At 43.6% G+C, this 21,262-nt stretch overlaps 2 long non-coding RNA genes across 2 annotated transcripts in view; one reads left to right on the top strand and one right to left on the bottom strand.

The window, feature by feature from the left end:
• The window catches only part of LOC309867489, a 134,053-nt gene that overhangs the window by 12,402 nt on the left and 100,389 nt on the right, over positions 1–21,262 (top strand). The gene's annotated exons all lie outside the window — the stretch shown is intronic.
• Positions 1,775–16,652, bottom strand: LOC309867516. Its single transcript, XR_014313218.1, has 3 exons — positions 16,281–16,652; positions 6,792–6,858; positions 1,775–1,970 (listed from the first exon to the last, which is right to left on the bottom strand). It is a non-coding gene; the product is annotated as an uncharacterized lncRNA (long non-coding RNA).

Below are 21,262 nucleotides of genomic sequence, written 5' to 3' on the forward strand. Positions count from 1 at the left end.
ATATCGGGTGCAAAGACAGAATATTTAATCAACTCCCACGACTGTGTAAGATCAGACCTCTGTAACAATACCTACAATGTATGTAAGTACCCAATTTGAAATCTGCTTCTCTGATTGAACCCGGACTGATACAGCCAGACAGAGACAGAACACCAGGGGCAAGAACCTGAGGGGTGGGGAAGCCAAAGGGACCTAAATGCGGATCCATCTCCGCCTGCCACCTCTCGTGTTTCTTCTTGAACATGGGGGGAAACTACACACTGCCCCAGGGTTGACAATTAGAGGGGTCATAGACATTATTATTTTTTGTTGTTGTTATTGTTAGAGAAAGAGAGAGAGAGAGAGCAAGAGCAGGGGAAGGGGCAGAGGGAGAAGGAAAGAATCTTAAGCAGGCTTCAAACTCAGCAGGGAGCCCAACATGGGACTTGATCTCACAACCCTGAGATCATGACTTGAACCAAAATCAAGGTGCCCCCCCCCCCGCTTTTTACTTAGAGTGGGGGGGGGGATATAGTCTTTTACAATATGAGTTGATGCAGTATTTTTTCACCTGCTAAGAACAGCTGTCTTTCTTCTTCATTTGGTAGCTAAAGGGAAGCGCATCCGTAGCTGTGGCAACAATTTATAGGGTGAGACAAAGATGCCAAGGTCATGATTTCTAAGGCAGGATGGGTTTTGGTGTGGCACGGAGAAAAGAATTTATTTTCCTATTCCGGAATAGGAAAGAAGAGAGAGGTAACAGGAACCCCTAATTGCTGCAGCAGAACTGGTGAGTGGCCATGAGGAGAGGAGGAAGAGTGCTCCCCGGGACCCCACTCCGCCTCTCCCCACCCAGACGTGTCCTGGTACCATGTGTGCCTGTGCGGGGTGGGTTGCTGGCAGTCATGAGCGATGTCCAGGACAGGAGAAAAATTCCTTTCTTGAATCGAAGGGTTTGAAATACAGACGTTTTTGTGCCTTGTTTTTTGCTTGAGCCTTTTGAGAAATTGTCTTAGTCTGTCTGAGCTGCTCTGACAAAATACCGTAAACTGGGAGACGCATCAATAGGATGCGTCAATAGGACGCAGCATACTGACAGGTGGGTTCTGGTGAGAGCCCTTTCCCAGGGTGCAGCCTGCAGACTTCTCACTGTATCCGTGCAGGGCAGAGCACAGAGAGGGAGAAGCCTCTCGGGGGACCCTTGTGGGGTGCCAGTCCCCTTTAGGAGGGCTCCATACTGACCTCGTCCAAAACTAATCCTGTCCTTAATGTCCCACCTCCTCATGCCATCGCATCGGTGGGGGAGGGCTTTATATGTGAGTTCTGGGAGGTTATAGAACTCATAGATTCTCCTAACACGAGGCCTAGGGAAGCTGTGAAAATGGGGACATGGCCCGTCTAGTCACAGGAGGATCCAGAGTGTGGCTTGGAATGTGGAGAGGATCTGAATGTTCTTATGTGCTCAAGGAGAGGGAACGTGGAACCTGAGAACCGGCCGGCTGGTTGCCGGGAACAGAGAGGGTGGATAGCCATAAAATACGTGGCTTGAAGACACAGAATCTTGTGTGTCACAGGGCCAACCTGTGAGCCAGGTCAGCAGGGGGAGCCACCGCTGGGCTCAGAGAACAGTGCAGGAGATCAGGGGCCGGGAATGCCTCCCCACCCCCCACCCCCCAATCCTGCCGCTTTGTGATGTCAACTTCCACTGAATTTAAGATGTCCCCTGGGATGAGGTGTGTCTAGATCTTGGACTGGTTCAGTTTCCCAGTGGAGGTGATCAAAACAAAACCAAAGCAACCAGAAGCATTTGCTTTATTAGAGTAAAGAGAACGTAACCCCTAATAGATGAAATTAAATTGCCTGCTCTTATTGAAGGGGCTGGCACGGAGCTGAGAAATCGAAATGAGCCGTATTGCAGATTATTCGGGGCTGTGACGATGGACGTGCACACCTGCTATTCCCTCAGTCGGCCTGACGATCGTTACCATGACCTGAAAATGAAAAGCATCGTTCTCTTGTTGCCTGCCACTTTCCCGGGGAGCCGGATCTCAGACACACCCTTCTAGGTCCCTGTCCCAGACTGCGCGGAGCTCGGCCTGGTGCTCTTGATGGCCTCGTTCGCCCCCTGGTGGCCATTGCTTGATAGGGTTCCCTGCTCCTTCACCCAGTCTGATTCCGTTCTGGTGGCTTAGAGGAAAAATGGCCTGAGGTTCCCAAGTTTATGGATGGCTCTTGGCGACATACACGTGGCTATTTCCTGAAAAGTATGTCCATAGCATTAGGACGGCTGAGGCAAGATGAATCAGCGCCTACTGTGCCCAGACAGGTCTCTCCTAGGACAGTCTCAGCCCTGGTATGATTGTATCACAAAACCACCTTTTCCTTCTCTATGGTGTCTTCTTAGCTTCTCCTATCCTGCTGGGAGGCCTCATCTGAGGCCATGTTGTCCTTCTGACATATTCCATTACACTAAAAAATGTATAAACTTTTAATCTTAGAACAGTTTTAGATTTACAGAAAAGTTTGTGATGATAGCTGCATTCCTGTATATTCTGTACCCACTTTCCCCTGTTGATAACATCTTACAATTCTTTTTTTTTTTTTTTTAAGATTTTATTTATCTGAGAGAGAGAGAGTGAAATTGAGAAAAGGAGAGATGAAGCGGGGCTGGGGAGAGGAGGGGTAGAGGAGACTCTGGGCTTAGTAGGAAGTCCAGTGCTGACCCAGGACCCTGGGATCATGACCTGAGCGGAAGGCAGACACCCAACCGACTGAGCCACCCAGGTGCCCCAACATATTATGTTCCTAAGGGACATTTGTCACAATGGATGAGCCAGTATTGATACACTTTTGTTAATTAAAGTCCATACTTTATCCAGCCTTCCCTTTTCACCTTCCTTTTTCTGTTCCAGGATCCCACCCAAGGTACCACATTGCATTTAATCTATCTCCTTAGGCACCTCTGGTCTGTGACACCTTCTCAGGTCTTTCTTGCTCTTGATAAGATTGACAATTTTGAGGGATACTGCGGGGGTATTTTGCTGAATGCCCCTCAATTGGGACTCAGCTTGATGGAGGTGATGGGTTTTGTGAGGAAGACCACAGAAGGGAAGGGCCCTCTCCATTGTGTCATATCAAGGGTATATATGACTGATATGACTCATCACTGTTGATGTTGACCTTGATCACTTGGCTAAGGTAGCGTTTATCAGGTTTCTCTGCAATAAAGTTCTCTCCACCCCTTCCATGCTATTCTCTTATACAGCCCTGTTCTATCACTTTTGAATCCCAGTGAGAGAGAGCCCATGTCTCCAGCAGTTGCTGTCTTTCTCAAAGCCAGTCCATAAGCAATTTATTATTTGTGGTATGAGACACATTAAAAATTAGAAAATATTAATCAAAAATGCGTTAAGAACTTCCTGGCAATTCAAATTGTTATAGCCCCAGCACAGTAGCTTCCCAAAACTGGAATTAAAAAACCATCTAAGAACTTCAATGACTCAAGAAAAAAAAAAATCACATAATTGGGCACTACTGTCAATAGAAAAGAAATTTTGTGGAAAATCTGATTAAACAACATAATTAGAGATATTGCTGAAATTAAGGCAAGAAAAATAAATATTTTGGAATTAATGTGTAATTTGTAAATTACGTATGTCTTTATGACTCACCCATACGTGACCACAACAGAACACCCAGGCATTTGCAATAATAATTAAATTCAGCTGTCTGATATTTGCCCACTTGCATTTAGATGATTATAGCTTTGCACACTTCTTGTGAAGATGTATTTGTTTTGACAGGAGAATAGAACATATTTTGCTTAATTTATAACTTTTAGTTTGTTAGAGACATGATTTATGGGCCTCCATTCGTCCTCGTGCCCTGAACCCTGAAATACTAGAGGCAGGCCAGGCGGATGTGTCCGTTGGTGTCCATTAGTGGAGGAACACAAGCATGGCACTCAGCATCGCCGAGGGAAGCTTCCCTGCCCACTTTCATATCTATTTAGACTATATATTTTTTAACATATCTTAGAACCGGAGGAGGCTCTAGTGGGTTATAGCTGATGGGTTAGAAGTACAGGGAACAACCTGGGCTTGCTACAGGCATCTGAAGCAGAGTGCGTGTGTGTGGGGGGTGGTATTGTGGGAATGAGTCCTTCACCTGAGCGATCTGATGCTGTCTCCAGGTAGAGAGTATCAGAGTTGAGTTAAATTTTTGAACACTGTAGCCCTGGTCACAGTATTACTTGGGTGGGGACCTCCCTGTGTCAGAAGTGCAGGAAGTGTGGTAGGAAGTAGAGGAGAAACCCAGCAGGACTGAGGTGTTTCTTACTCACTTGGTTATACTCCATGACATTTATCGCAGTTTGCAGTAAAGTTTTAAATTTATATATTATCTGTTTAGTATTTGTTTCCTTTATCGAGATTTGAGGAGGATAATAAATCTCACTTTCTTCTTTCTTTGGGTTCAGAGTCAATTAAGAAATAAGAGACAGGAGTCAGACAGAAATAACACATTACTGGTAATGACACTACTCCGACAACTTTGCTCCTTGCTGGTGTTTATGACTCATTCAAAGGGAGGTAGCTTAAGTATTTGCGAGTTTGCCTGGACCCTTGGAGGACATATACAATACTCAGAACCCCCCACTCCCCCACTCTTTTCAGGAGATATTGTAAACATTTCTGGGGATTAAAAAAATCATCACACTCTCTTTATATTTATTTTTTATTTAGAGAGTGTGAGTGGAGTACGGATTGGGGGTGTGGGTGGGGAGGGGCAGAGGGAGAGAGAGAATCTTCAGCAGGCTCCACACCTAGTGCGGAGCCTGCCCACGGGGCTCAATCTCCCGACCCCGAGATCGTCACCTGAGCTGAGATCAACCCACTGAGCCACCCAGGCACTCGAATTGCAATCTCTCTTAATGAAAGCGGTTGCCAAGTGGAATGTGGAGAGTAGAATTACAAGAGAGAGGCCATGAGGGTCTGGACACCCAGCAGGACAGAGGTGGGTCTTTCTCAGAATGTTGGGCTGGGGGTGATGGAAACGGATATTTAGGGGGAAAATCACCCAACATCCCAGAGTCCTGAGCCTATAGGCAGCCTAGAATCTCTGGCTTAAAAGGAAAACCCCAATTTTCCACTCCTTTTGAAAGGATACTTTGTAAGAGAGAGATTGTGTGAGCTTGCCAGGGCCCATGAACTGGGAGAGAGAAGAACGGAGTGGGGAGAAATAAGTCAGGGTAACTCGAATATTCCCCAGATGGAGTAGAAACTTTGTATGTTCATTGAGAGTTAAGTAAAGAAAGCCACATTAATGTTTGCAGTGAGACTGTGGGCTGGGACATGTCAGCCCTTGCTGGGCCCAGAAAGTGACCAGGTGGAGGTGAGCCTGCCAGGTGCACTTGCAGGAGGTAAATTAGAGGGAGGAGCTGTAGGAAGATGTGAGAGGGCTTGCCTGGCATATAGATCTGAGGCAAGGAAATAAAAACACTGTTACCTCTAATGGAGAAGCTCAGATCCCGCAGCAGCCCTGAAGGGCTGCTGTTAGTGGAACAAACTAACAGCTTATACTCAAATGGGAGTTGAGCAAAAGCCTTGCTAAAAGGCATGTAAACAAAAACTGCCCCTTAGACCTGAAGGCCAGGCAGCCAGGCACAGAAGAGCATTTCTTGTGTTTGAAGCTAAAGAAACAAAGGTTCAAATTCAAGGTTATGTGCGGTGATTGCTCAGTGGGGTTGACTCTAAAAGAGCATCTTTACACACAGCCTAATGACACAAATAAGGCAAGTACAAGCTCCGAAGCTCTGACAGCGGCAGCAGCTAAGTAAGCCATTCTGTCCACATGGGGCATGCCGGCTGTTCATTGTTTATCTCATTTTGCTTTAGATCCCAGTTTTTGCTAGGACTGTAGTAGGAAACATAGTAAGTCCAACCTTAGGACAGAGCGGCCTTTAAACATGTAGGCAGCACTCAAGCCAATTACCTGCCTTGGGCAATTTTGTGAGCAGGTAGCTGGGGAGACAGAGCTGAGTTTGCAGACCCATAGCTTCTAAAGCCATTGATTTTGAAGGCTAAGGGGCTTACCTAGGATGGCAATTTTACTTTGACTTTTTAAAAAGGAAAGTTTAGGGCTAGATTGGTCCTTTGATATCTTCTAATCCTACCCTCTCATTTTAGAAAAGGTAACAGACCCACAGAGGTCACAGTTTTTGCTAATGATGACACCTAGTTAGTGGTCAGTCGGGATTCTGGTAACTCGGAGGTGTGCTCTGATAAGACAGGGATATGGGGGATTTATGTTTGAGGGGTATGTTTGACAAGCTGGTCAGCAAGGTCTCCTGAGGGTGCCTGAGGGTTCCCTCAGTCCACTTGTCCCCATGCATAGGTCTTGGGGGAACCTCTGGCTCTCTGGACAGCCATGGGGTTGACTTGAAAGAGCCCCAGGACCATCAGTGAGTCCTGCGTGAATAGTTTCCTTCATGAACGAGCTTACCATCACCACCACCACCAACACCACCACATGGTCTCTGGCTACCTGTAGTGGCCCGCGGGCTAGGAGCACAGCAGAGGCTTTTGTGCTATTTTCTTACCTTAGAAATTTCTCAGGAAGAGAGCTGATACATAGGCCCCTGACATTTGGGGATGGGGGGAGACTCAGCTTTGGATACTCAAACATCAGATTTGAGAAGGAGAGGTCAGTGCCTCCTGCCGTTGATCAGCTAAGTCTGCAAGACTGATCTCCTGCCTCTCCCCTTCTCCTGGCCTCTTTTTAGGCGGGAACATCTTCTTTAGGCTTTAACTCACCATCAAAGCCACCTCCTCTGTCCCTTTCTGCCATATTTTGGAGGTCTTTCGGAAAGGTGCTTCCCTCCTGTAAGAGAGAGAGTAACATCCAGGGATGTCAAAGAGCTGATGGCTGAAGGGAGAATATAAAGCGATGATGTCAGCTTTCCTTCCATTTCAGAGCCAGCCCCAAAGCTATATTAAGCTACTGCACATAGCATTATTCAACAGATCTTTGTTGATTGAACGAATACATTTGCAGTAACAAAGAGAAGATTGCGATTTCAGAACACGGTGGGGTATGTTTAACATTGATTCTCTGATCTTGGGGAAAAGAAAACAGAAAAGTAATTTTCATCTAATTTCAATCAGAATATTCTGGAGTCGAAAGGGATCTTAGTGATTATTTGGTTTCTTTGTTGTTTTACAAATAGGAATTTAAAGACTTGCATTTCTCGCTGTCCTAACCTTGGTTCAATAATATATACTCAAATATTTTCATTTTTTGAATTGACTGTAATATATACTGGATAGATAGCCAGGCTGGTCTTCCCTCAAATAGCCCATTCCCTGCTCATGTTTCCTGAATGTTTGCTTGTGGAGTAGCTCATTAAGCTGCGAAACAAGTGGTAGCTTTGGGGTCTTAATGCCTTAATCCTAAATCTTGCCGTTCCTAAGTGGGCCCCTTGACGTTTACAAAAACTGCCCGAGGTTCAGATTCATAAATCCTGACAATGTTGTTGCCAGGGCTGTTTTGAGGAATACAGTTAAAAAAAACCCACAAACAGCCTCCCCCCCTTTTTAAGCTATTACATACTACTAGCTATTAAGTAATTTAGATAATCTAGAATGTTAATAACCAAGACCTGTGCTGCAAAACACCACCAGGCACATAGATGCAGGATAGCAGTGTAGTTCCTGCTCTTGGAGAAGTGAAAGGAAAGACAACAAGAGGCCACAAAGCTTTAGGCCCATCATTCAAGCTGTGGAAGCTTCCCCGTAGCCTGAACCATGTTTGGCACACAGTAGGTTCTTAATAAATACTTAAGTGATGAATGCATAAATCTATAAAAAGAGGGTGCTTTTAAATAATGAACTAAAAACTGTATCAGAACAAGTCTTAACTTGGCCCTGCTTGAGCACCATCTAAAGATACTTTTGCGGGGCGGAGGGGGGGGGCACTCAACGCACGATACATACATTGTTGCAAAGCTGCAACTGCTACTTCTCTCATTCATCCATTGAACTGACATTTAGTGAGTATCCACTACTTATAAAACACTAGAGATACAGCTTGGAACAAATTATGCTTGATAATAATCCTATAGGAAAGTGTATGGGCTTTGAAATCGGACATACCTGGGTCTGGATACGTTCTTACTACTAACTACTCTAGGCTCACTTTTCTCATCTGTAATGTGGGGATATTAATGTAACACTGAAAGTTGGGTTGTTATGGTATATTAAATAAAATAAATAACATCTGTGATATTTACAAAGTCACTGAAAGTGGTCAGTTCACATAGTTTACTAGCAGTATTCGCAGTGTAGGGTTTTCCCAGGAATGTTTCAGATGCTATGGCTTTTCCCCACGAGAGGGCGGCATAACCACACTATTTGGAACCTGCTTTGCTTCCCACACAGATGGCTCTCAGTACTCAACACAGTGTTACTTTCCTATTGTGAGTTTAACGGAACACTTACAGGCCTAAATAGCTTAGAATAATATTTTAGAAGTGGCAGGTTCTAACCTCCAGGCTTCTATTCAACTGGGTATTGATAGGAACAATCAATTAAGTATTCTACACTCCAGATGTTGAGAATATTTTTGCAATTAGGACTCAGCTGGATCTGAATTTTTGAGTCTTAAAAATTAGGCCACGTTGCATGAAAGCATCAGGCTGTCTTTGCTTATATCCAGTATTTTATGGAATTGGCCAAGTGTTAGACTTAGGCCTCCTGGCTGCCATTTGAGATTTGGATTAATTCTACACCCTGTATGAGACATTCTACCACATAGAAGACACAAAGATGCCATCTTTCATTCCACAAATACTTACGGTGGACAAACTATGCACCAGGCAATGTTCTAGGTGCTGAGCATTCAGAAGGAGATTGAAAAAAGACAAGTTAAGGCATTATCACTGTCGTAAAGGAATATATCAATTGTATCAAATTCCTAAATGGAGAGTATCATGAAAGCAACAGCCAATGTGCTGAAACAATAGGGAAGGGCTGCTGGTTCTTGTATCAGGGCCTGTAACTGACGACTGCAGATCCCTTTGTCGGAGAGACCTAGCACTGGCCCTTGCTCATGGCTGATGCCCTGAACCGATGTGACATCCCAGCCGTGTGAACATGTGCATTAGTGATTCTAAATCTTCATGCCATGACAGACAGGTGTATTACTGGGAACTATAAGGAGTAAATAAGGGGACATTTGCTATTACTGTGGATCTCAGCATGGAAATCAGGCAGCCCAGACTGTAGCCTGCTTTTATCCTTCTGTGAGTCAGTCTCATTTCATTTTGCCCCTCCGTCTGTTAGGAGGGCAGAAACTTCATTTAGTCATTTTGTGTCTCTAATTCTGGGATGGGTGGTGCAGCAGGGGAGAGAGGGTGGTGTGAAGACACTAGTATGAGCACAGAGGCAATCCTTTAAGTCCTGGATGTCATCTGGGCTGTGGGCATCTCTTGAGAAGTCCATTACTTATATCGTCCCTGGTTATCAGTTCAATGAGGTTGCCAAGGAGACATCCATCCTCTCTCCCATAAGTTTCAGATTCATTAGCTCATACACCTACCTCCTGTGCCTTTACAGGCACATAGATTGCTTTATTTCACTCTGTGAGGCTGCTGTAGCCCTGTCTAGTTGTTCCAGAAGAACCAGGCAACTCTTCCTTCTCTGAACCTTGCTGCCTCTCAGGGTTCTTCCCTAAGAGTGGGGAGCCTATTTCCTGCTCTCTGATGCCTCACCTGAAGCCTTCCTGGGGGTTTCAGTGCTTCCCTGGGATTGGCCCCAAGTGGCCCTTCCTCTGTGTCCCCAGCTTCTATGATCTTATTGCCTCCCCTGAGGCTTTTTCTCTCGAGCTTGGGAAATTCTTTTAAATTGAGGAATGGGAGGGATCCTTGCTTTTTCTTCACGATTTCTCTCTAAACAGCTGTAACCCCAATTCTCTTTGTTTCACCTAATGCCTGGTCTTTTGGAAACACCAAAATCTAGGATGAATCTTGAAGGCTGTTTGATTTTCCCCTTGCTGTGTCTCAGTGCCTCCCTTCTCCCCACAAAACAAATCTAGGCTAACCTTGCTGCTCGGGGGTGGGCAGGAGGAGAAGGATAGAAAGGTGAAAAGGGATATAGAGAAAACATATTGGTTAACATTTCAAATACATTACCCTGCCATACCAATAATAAAGTACCAACATTTGTGAATGATTTATCTTTTTTATAAATTGGAGTGGTTTCAAGGTTATCCCTATAATAACTTTCATCCCCTTGTTCCTTAGGATTTTCAGTTTGATCATTGCTTCCTCAGGGAAGGGTCTCCTGACTTAACCCTCTTTTATGTTTTCATAGCACTCTTTTTCTCCCTCTACTAACACTTACTCTCATTTTTAAAAATTGTGGTAAAGTACAAATAACAAAATTTGCCATATTTAAGCTACAGTTCAGTGGCATTAAATACATTCACATCACTGTGCCCCTGTGACCACCAATCTATCCACAGAATTCTTTTCATCTTACAAATCCCAAATCGGTTTAACTTTATTTGTGTGATTCTTGGATGAATGTTTGCCTGCTGCATGAGAATCTAGGCTCTATGATGGTTCAGACTGTGCTCTGTTCTCCTCGTCACTATAATGTCTGGCACAGTGTGTCCCAGAGAGTGATTGCTCATCCAGTACTTACTGAAGGAAGGGGTGGTTCTCACTTGCTTTCCCTTATATGCATTCTTGAGTAGGAGAGAAAGGAAATAGGTACAGCTGGTGTGCCAGGAACTTTTCACAATCCTGGGTGCATGTGGGAATATGTTGTACAATTTAACAACATCTGGAGAAATTTGGGGTTAACATGGTAGACTCACATTGCATCGTTTCCCCAAAACCCAATGAAATAAGGAAAAATTGTAAAAGCAAACACAAGCAAAAAAGTCACTGAAGGAGGAAAGAGACCTAATGTAGATCAATAAGCTTAAAACAAAACAAAACAAAAACAAACAAACAAACAAACAAACCCCCTAGCCACTGTGGAAACACACGAGAAGATACTGGAACAGAGTAGAATTCCAGGTTGGCCTGGACACTCTCTAGAAGCTAGACCATCCAGAAGATAAGATAAGCCAGAGGCTGTAAATTTTTGAGAAGTCTTATGAATCACCCAGTAAGAAAAGGAAACTGAGTAAACTGATCTTGTGTTTTATTTCATCCCACTGAGAGATGGTGGGAATGGAACCTGAAAGAAAGGGGAAAGAAAGGGGAGGGTATCTCCAGGTTTGGCAGGAAATTGGAGGAACCCATTGAAGTGCAAGGTGTCTTGCGATGTGAATGAGATACACGTGTTGCCAAAAGGTGACCCTTTGGACAGTACAGATACCAAGAGATGTGAAAGAGAGAGCAGGATTCAGTTTCTTAACCAGAGCTGTTCTACCCACCACGATCTCCAGTGAGCTGTCCATCTGTGTCTTAGACTTAAAACTAAGCTCCTTTTGGAGACAGTGGGAAGAGAGTCAAGAAGTCAGCTTGCTACTTCAGACCAGCTAGGAAGTCTATTCAGGACTGTTGAGCATGAACAATATATAAAGGCAGGGCAGCAGTGCACACCTGCTCCAGCAAAAGATGCAACAAACCACAAACCAAAGTGAGTAAGCAAGAAGTATATTACACAGAATCTGTTCTAGAAAAAAAACATAAAGAACAGAAGAAAATTCTTTGCAATTGCTTTATGTTATAGAACGATTTGACCTTATAAGAGAACAGATAGAATAAATGAATAACTCAAAGATAATAAAACAACAGAGTACACTCAAAGAGTTTTATGGAGGATTGTGGAATTCAACTCAAGAACTAAAGAGGTCACTATGTAACTAATACTTAGGAACAGCAAGGAACAACATTTAAACTTGCTGAAAGTTGAATTATTAATATAGAAAGGCTTGAGACAGTCTTGGTAAGTGTAATTAAAAAGACAAAAATTAAAGAAATCAAATGGAAGCTAATAGATGTAAAATGCAGAAAAACAATAATAACCATAAATGTAGGGGTGTCTCTGAAGATAAAGTCAAAGAAATAATGAAGGAACTGTTGTCTGTGTTAAGACAAAACCGAGTCTGCAAATCCAAAGGGCACATATTATGTGCTAGAAAAATTAGAAGCGTAAAGCTCAACACTAAGACACGTTTTAGTTAAGAAGCCATTCTTTAGGAATCTAGAGAGAAAGAACAAGTCCTCTACAAGGAGGAAAACAAAACAAAACAAAACAACAAAACAGACTGGTCTTGGGTGTTCCCACAGTATTTAATGGCAGAAGACAATGGAACTAGAACTCTAAAGTCTTGTTGGGGAAACATTTGATCTTGGATCCTTTTACCTGTCTCAGATGATGTCCAGGTGTAAAGGGATGTTGAAGCACAGAAGAATTTAAAGAATGCAGCACCTGTGTGAACTTCTTGGGGGGAAAAAAATACATGCAGGTAAAGCCAGCCACTTCCTGTGTGAATGAGAATACAGAATACAGGAATGGAGAGCCCCTGGCTAATATTGTGTGGGGCACTGAATTCAGATAAATGTAGAATTCGTGGAAAAACCGCCGGAGAAGTATGGGTAAAAAACAAAGTGAAGGCCGGAAGCATGGACAATGTAAAAATGATACTATAACTAGCAAACATCAGGAAGGGGGGGCGTGGGAAGTGTGTGAGAAGACGGAAGTCTTCATCTCTCATAGCAAATAGCAGGGAATGAAGAGACACTTGAACCAAAATAAGTAGCTTTAAAAAAGACTTGCAATCCTCAGATGTCTTTTAATGAACTAATTTCTTACCTGAGAGATATCTTTTTTTTTTTTTTTTTTTTTAAGAGTGCATGCACTAGGGAGAGAAGGGGAGAGAGAGAGAGTGGGGGAGGGGCAAAGGGAGAGAGAATCTCAAGCGGTTTCCCTGATGGGTGCAGATTACCTGATGTGGAGCTCAATCCCATGACCCTGAGGTTATGACCTGAGCTGAAACTAAGTGTTGGACGCTTAACCGACTGAGCCACTCAGGCACCCCTGGAGATAGCTTTTTAAAAAACATTTTTTTTTTTAAAAGCAAAGAAACATTTATTTGCTATTCAACAGTTTCTGCTGTTTCACTGTAGTTTTTTTTTTTACTTTTGTAAACTCAAAGTAAATTTCAAATTAATACTTTTTAATAAAAAATGCACATATAAGAATAGCCCCATTTTAATAAATGCAGTTTTCCTCTCTCTATTTATCTGTCTTTTCTTCTTTGTACATTTAGGCATCGAAAGACATGTGTGATCATTTTAACTTAATATGAACAGTTATTCCTGGCTGTGGGATTTTGATTTTTTTTCTAACCTTTGGCTTCATGTTTTCTATATTCTTTACATTTTTATAATAGACATGTAGCATTTTGACCAAATGGAGTGATTCTTAAATTTAAAAACCAAAGGAAAAGGGGAGGTCAACAGGACCTATTAATAGTGGTCAACTCTAGGGGGGTGGAAATTGGGTGATTGTATCATTTTTGATTTGTACTTTTCTGGATTTTTAATTTTTTAGTTTTCAAAAAGTTTGTAGAGAGGAAAATGAAAAGAAGGAGAAGTCGAGAAGATCTGCGTCATGTCAACTCAATAGCAATCTGCTGGCCTCATTTATGGTCTGCCTAAGAAATTCAGGGACAGGTTGATAGAAGGACTGGCTGGCCAGAATGGGTTGTAGGATCTGTCAAAATAAGCTGCAGGATGACAAGCTGGTGTGGCACACAGCCACTCTTGGGTGGTCTCGGAGAAAAGTGACAGAGTCTGGGTACTGGGAGTCTCTTTTGAGGGACTAGGAAAATTGCAGAAGTTTCAAGAGAACAGTCAGACCTATTCATCATGGCATATACTTAAATGTGCCATGACTCAATTTTCCCCCTGAAGCATAACACCTAGTAAAGTCTGGGAACACTTATAGGTGTTAATTTTTTCATTGACTTTGTAATGGAATTTTATTTTACTTATGAAGCATTTGACACAGAGAGAAATACATTCGTGAGAGCCAGTGAGACAATGAAAGTTTTATACCAAAAATAAGAGCAGGTTCTGCTACAGTAATAGGAAGAGGATATGATATCTAAACAATAGGTAAAACATGAAAGAGGCATGGCTAAGAGGTGGCTGCATGGTGTCCTAACCAGGCTGGCCCGATGCTTTCATGGCGCTCTAGACCGCAGGTATGGCAAAGGCAAAAGAGCATGAAGTTTAATGTCAAGTTCCTGCTCCTCCATCTTCAATTTCCTTCTCCAGGAAGTAGATTCCTTCTCCAGGAGGTGGAGAGCCTAAGATGGACGTTGTTGGGTTTGGTTCAGATGATGTATGTGTAAAGCACGATGAATGGTGGAGTGGAGGTATTTACTCCTGGAGCGTGTGGGTGAGCAGGGCAAACCTCTTCTCTGGAGTGACCATCAACTAGCGGCTCCCTGAAAGGTGCTGCCTTTATTTCCAACTTGACCAGCTATCAACCTGTACCGGGAGTCCGCTGCAAATGAAACATGAATTGAACTTGATTCAGAGGGAGAGAGGGGACATTGTCGCTGATGGCTCTGAAACCGTAAGAGAAGAGCCTGTGTGTGAGGCCTGTGTGTTACTCTCGTGCTCAGAGAGCTGGAGGGACCACAGAGAGGAGCTGGTCCAGTATTCCCATTTTTCCGGGTAAATACACTGAGATCCGGAGGGGTGAAGGCTGGCTGAGGCTCATACCTCCGCTTGCAGGAGTTTGAGTGAAAGGACTAGGTTAGGGAGAAGTACACGAGGTCAGAAAATAGACTGGGGCAAAAGAGTTGACTCTGAAACACCCCTGGCAGAGCCCATGGGCCATTTATTGGGGTGCTTTGATTCCAACTGCATGTGTGCCATTGGGAGAACATGGTCCCTCCTTGTCACTAGGGAAGCCTTGCTGTCTTCTCGCCTCTCCTTGGTTCCTCTCTGGGTGAGCACACTGTCTAATTCTAGAAGCCTCACTAGTCAATAGCTGTTACCTGTGATGTGTTCACAGAAGACACCTGGACATTCTTGGATTGCAAAGAAGACTGTGTTGAGGGACAAAGTCAGGTCTGGACCCAGGAGTGCTTCTGGATCCAGAAGTGAAGGGCCACGGGCTGGGCACTGGTAGGAAGTGAAGGAGCTGGGGGCAGTGCGGTCAGGGATGAGGGAGGTCACTGCTCCTGGTTGTTGTGGTCTAACCTGGAGGGGTTTTCTTGCAGATCCTGGGAAGGAACAGCTTGGTGATGAAGTAGTGCACAGAAGACACAGGTCCACAGAGACCTGGGAACAGGTCGGGCTTTGCGGTTATTGCCTATTCTCCTCCTGAGACATAGGTCTTTAGCCCGAAGTCAGTAGATTTGGCCGACCTTATTCCTCCTGTGGGGATTGAAAGTTTGTATCTTGGAAGTATGTGCTTCTTCCAAGATGAGCCCCAGGCAGACGCTTGGACTGGGCTGGGCTGTGGTTTGCTGAATTTTTTGTTCAGCCCCCTACCTGCCTCCTCTCTGCTCACTCTTCCTTTCTCCAGGGTCTTCCCATTTGCAATATTGAGAAAGCACACATTTAGCAACTCCAGGAGAACAGAACAAAGATACTTTATGAAAAAGAGACATGATCTCATAGAAGAGGGATGTTTATTTACCCCAGCCCCAGAGAAGTTCATTCTAAGGGCACCATTTTAATGCCAATGAGACAAATACCTGTGGGGAAGCTGGATGCTTAAAATAAATTAGGACTCAAGTTTGGTCCTTGCCTCGGGGCTCTAAAGTCTGAAGGAGCTAGCCCAGATTTAAAGACAAACTCTCAAAGTTACTTTTTCCTCTCCATTGACTTTAATTTTTTTCATTTTTGCTGTTTTTTTCCCCCCCTGAACATTTTGTATTTGGAGAGAGGGAGGAGAATGTTCTTGGGGAGTTGGGGGACCTGGGGTCCGTGGATGTCGGGTGTTAGTAGTGAATCAGAGAGAGTCACAGTAGGCGTTGGGGATCTTGCTGACCTTCAAGACCATTTCCCCCAGATTCCACGCTTCTCTTACCTTATTCCTTTCTTCTTCTTCTTCTTCTTTTTTTTTTTTTTGTTTTTTAAGATTTTACCCATTTATTTGACAGAGATCACAAGTAGGCAGAGAGGCAGGCAGAGAGAGAGGAGGAAGCAGGCTCCCTGACAGGCAGAGAGCCTGATGTGGGGCTCAATCCCAGGACCCTGGGATCATGACCGGAGCTGAAAGCAGAGGCTTTAACCCACTGAGCCACCCAGGCGCCCCTCTTACCTTATTCCTGTTTTGTCCTCCTCCTGTGGCTGTGCTATGTCCACTGGCCTGTCCGTCTCTTACATGCTGAGCTGAAGATTCCATAAACAAGATCACCTCTTAGCTCTTGAGGAAACAGTCTGTTCTTAGGCTCAACACACAGTAGGTGCTCAGATAGTCATTAAAGTAATAAGTAAATAAGTTTTAGGTGAGACTGAGGCTCAGAGACCTGCTCATTCACTGTCCAAAGTTGCCTCCTAACAAGTAGCTGAAGTCAGGTAAATGCACATAAAAATAGTGAACTAGTGGATGCGGAGTATTGTCTGTGTCACGTGATTAGTCTAGGGTGTTAGTTGTCAACTCACTGGGCAGGCAACGTGGCCTGAAGCCATCAGTCAGACTTCCCGGAAAAGACGGGGCTTGGGTTGAAAATGAAACAGTGAAAACGTGGGGGGAGAGGCGCAGGCTGTCTCAGGCAGGAGGGAAGCTTTGGGCCAAGGCTGAGGGACAGCAAGGTTTATGGATTATTTAGGCAACGCTTGGGAGACCAGTTTGGCTGAAGAAGTCTGAGTAGAGGCGCTGTGGCCGATGAGGCTGGAGGAGGGAGCAGAGGCCAGGCTGGGAAGCACTGGCCATCTTTGTCGTTGGCGTCTTCCTGGGTGTTGATTCCCCGGATGAAGTGGGCGCTTGGGTGCACGCACTGCTCACATGTCCCCTTCAGGACCAGGTGTCCAGTGCCCGGAATGCTGTGGCTGAGTGCCCATAGCTTAGTCCCTCCCTGAAAAGGAACCGCCTCATTCAATGTTGTGCTCCCTCTGTTCATGACTAGTTGACATGGGGGTACAAAGGCCGAGTCCCCTTGCTCCAAGGTGGGCAAAATATATTTCTTTATTTGAGAGAGAGAGAGAGAGCAAGGGGAGGGCAGAGGGAGAGAGAGAGAGAGAATCTCAAGCAGACTCCCCACTGAGCGTGGAGCCTGACCCTAGGCTTGATCTCACGACCCTGTGATTGTGACCTGAGCTGAAATGGAGAGCGGGATGCTCAACCAGCAGAGCCACCCAGGTGCTCCACAGTGGGCCTACTCTTAGCCATCTCAGCTTCAGGGCTCCTGTGTGATGGGCTGAGGTCTCTGTCCCTGTTCAAGGTCTCCCTCTGCCCAGTTCTGCTCCTCACCCCTTTGCAGGCATGGTTCAGCAGAGCACTTCCCATAAGCTTCCTGCGTGGAAATCTACTGTCTTAGCATCTGTTTCTTAGGGGACCTGACTTAACCCAGTTGGCACACACGTGTTTCTAGAAAGCAGCCTCTAAGAAAACTGATTGCACAATGAAAACCTCATTGCTGGTGGCAGGCGGAGTCATGCTAGCTGTTGGCCTGCTGTCATTGTGTCATCATTAGAACTCTGCCACGGGTGAGCTGGGAAGGGACAGGACGGAGGGAGAACACTGGTAGTTCAGCAGCTCAGGCACAGGGAAGGTTTGGGGGAAGTGGTAATGATAAGGACTTCTAATTGAATAGCTCTTGCTGGGGGGCTATTGATGCCCTGGTGAAGGACTGAGGCTGATCAATGACCAGTTGAAGTCACTGACTATTGAAGGCTAGAGGTCCTTCTTGATAGATATAAATACTCTTTATTCTTGCAGCTGGAGGGCAGAAAAAACTGAAGAGAAGGCTCTGTATTTAATTATAAGAACTGTAGATCTCCCAAGAAGGTTGAATTCACAGCCCAGCAGGTTTACTGCACCAGGTCAAGACCCTGACTGGGAGGAAACAGGACTCTGAAATTTGGCATGGGGACATTGGAGCTGATGCACTCAGAATTTTTTTAATCCCCAGAAACCCCTGAACCATCTGGGTCTGACTCTGCCCTGCAGTAATCTGAGGCTTCAGGGGTTGAAATCTGGGACTAGGAAGTTTATAATAAGACTAGAAATGAGGGGAAGAGTGTGGGAGATGATGGAAAGGAGGCGATTTGATACATTGATAAATAAGGTGTTGTAATAGAAATAAATATGTTTTGTCTATGTGAGATTAGGTATAGTAAATCTCACATGTCCTCAAGATAGAATGTATTTTTCTCTTTCCTATTTTCCAATTTCCATTTTCAGTTTTATGTCATGAAATAATAATAACAATTCTTGCAACAGTGATTACCCTAATAAATAACATTGTGCATTAGTGCATGTGAATGAAGAATGTACATTATAAATAATAATAGTTTATTTATGATACTGTCTCTACTCACCCTTCCTAGTCTCTCAGCAAGGTGCTTGGGGATCTCAAAAAGCTACCACATACATCTATCTGGAGGAGATATTGCTACATATGTATTTCACAAATAAGAAATCCTCCAAATGACAGTTCATAAAAAAATGGTAATTCTAGAATAAAAATCATTAAAGATGGTGGACATTTATTAAATTTATGTAGTACTGAAACTTGGTTTTATGAACCTGAAACTTAATTAAGACATTTTTGGAATACAAGTAGATAAAAAGTAGAGCATTATTTTTTTTTTTTAATTTTTATTTTTTTAAAGTAAAGCATTATTGACTTCAGGTAGAAAAATACATTCATGTGGCATTTTTTTCTTATAAGCTATACATACCTTTTTAATTTCAGTGGTTCCCAGATGTTTGGATTTTTGGACTGATAAATTAAAAAAAAATTTTTTGAGGACCAACATGGGTGGCAGTCTATTTTGTGAATTAAGTTTATTTGAAAAAAATGTCATTGTTCTTTTAATATCATTAGTCCCTAAAAAGAATGAATATTTAACAGTCAAAAGGTAGGAAGAATATAATCTCACAAAAAAGAACTTTATTTTCTTTTTAAAGATTTATTTATTTATTTTAGAGGGAGAGAGAGAGAAATTGTGCAAGTGTGTGGAGGGGCAGAAGGAGGAAAGAGAGAATCCTAAGTAGACTCCCCACTGAGTGAGGAGCCTAATGAGGGGCCTGATCTCAAGTCCCTGAGATCATAACTTGAGCCAAATCAAGAGTCAGATGCTTAACTGACTAAGCCACCCAGGTGCCCCAGCCCTGGAGTTTCTGAATCAGCGGGTGAGGACTCTTGGTAGAATGTGTATTTCTACCAAGTTGGTGATATTCGTGTAGCTGGTCTAGAGCTCACACTTGGGGAACAAATATTCTAGGTTATCAAAATGTATTTTCTGTTTTCAAGGACTGTGATACTAATTGGGCAGTCATCCTTCCTCATATTCCTCGAATTCAGGCTGCAAGCACTATTCTATAGAAGAGAAAATGCAAATATCACATTCCATGGCCCGGATGCCTTAATCGTCTAGTCCTTAGAGTGAATGAAGGCTGACACATCTTCCTAGAGCCTGTTTAAATAATCATCCCCTCTTGCCTTAACTCCTCGAGGAGACTCTATATCTCTTCCTCTCCCCTTCTCTCTTATTTCTCTTTCTTTTTTCCTCCTTTCCCCTTTTCCCCCCTTTTCCTTTCTTTTATGGCTATCTCCATTTGTTTCCGGTCTTGTGGAAAACAGGTGCCTTAGCTCATTTGTCTTTGAATCCTAGAATCTAGCAGCATGCCTGCTGTTGCTTTTGTCCATTTGGCATATCATGGCAACAACCGAGCCAAGTGATCAGTAACCATCTAGTGGATTTCCTCTCTTTAGATGGTCTGGATTAGTCCACTGAATTTATTTTCTTCCCCTCAACGCTTGCCCCCTCCATTCTGTGGCATAGTGTTATTTTCCTTAAATCATGTGGACTCCTGTTTAAATGTCTACTGTGGGGTACAATGTACCAGCCAAAAAGTCAAATATTGAAGCAAACATATAGACGTCCCCAGACCCCAATTTGTCAATTATTAGCCCAATGGGCATACCTAAGAGGACTAGAGTCCTCTTCAGTATATCTCTGGCAGAAGTTTGTATACTATTCCTATCAGCCTTGGGGGACATCAGAATGTGATGCTTTAGATATCCAAATTCCCAAACTCTTTAAGATCCTTTTGAATATCAAAAATATATAAATATGCTTTGGGTATATTTCCAAATTCCAAAGGTAGGAATGGAAACCTGGAACAGTTTGGAACATCTTTTTCCTGTCGCCCAACGACCCTTCTACCCATTTCCTATATGCCCTATTTCTTTTGAAATCAGGGGACAGTGTAATGGGATAGCAAAAATATTGACAGGAACAAATGCATGCCAGATGCAGCATCTTTAATTTCATGGATTTGTTTTTGCTATTTCGGCCCAATTTTTAAGATGAATGGCTCTTTACTGTGTGACCCAGGACATAAGAAAAAGCTGAATGACTGAGGAAAAAATAAATTTACAACTTGCATTACGTTTATCACTGTTACCAGGTCCATAAAGACAGAGAGGAGGGAGCAAAGCCCATTCGGGCTGTAGACAGATACTTAGAGAGATATTCAGGTCAAAGAATGGGATAGAATAGATAAAGGAAGTTGGGGGTCCCAGAATATTTAAGACATTTCCCCCAGCTATTGGAAAATGTGACATTTCTCTCTCTATCACATATTAACTACGTGAAATAAAGAGACCATTTCAAAATTAATTCTTGTCAAAAGATGCTATTTTCCGGGGCGCCTGGATGGCTCAGTGGTTTGGGCTGCTGCCTTCGGCTCGGGTCATGATCTCGGGTCCTGGGATCGAGCCCCGCATCGGGCTCCCTGCTCTGCAGGAAGCCTGCTTCCCTCTTTCTCTCTCTCTCTCTCTCTCTCTGCCTGCCTCTCAGCCTACTTGTGATCTCTGTCTGTCAAATAAATAAATAAAATCTTTAAAAAAAAAAAAAGATGCTATTTTCCATAATACTTTGTGAACAAAAGTTACTCCTTACTTCTTAGACATGTTTAGATTTCTTGAACTCTTTCATTTAGGAAATGTGGAGTGTCCTGTCCTCAAACAGAACTAGGCAGTTAATGAACATTTGTTTCAAGGGCTTTGTTATGTTTCATTCAAAGGTGTCTACGAAGTGCCACATACTATTAGAAGCAGCAATCTTTAT

This window comes from Mustela nivalis (genome assembly GCF_964662115.1).
Source record: "Mustela nivalis genome assembly, chromosome: 6".
NCBI classification, from domain to species: Eukaryota; Metazoa; Chordata; class Mammalia; order Carnivora; family Mustelidae; genus Mustela; species Mustela nivalis.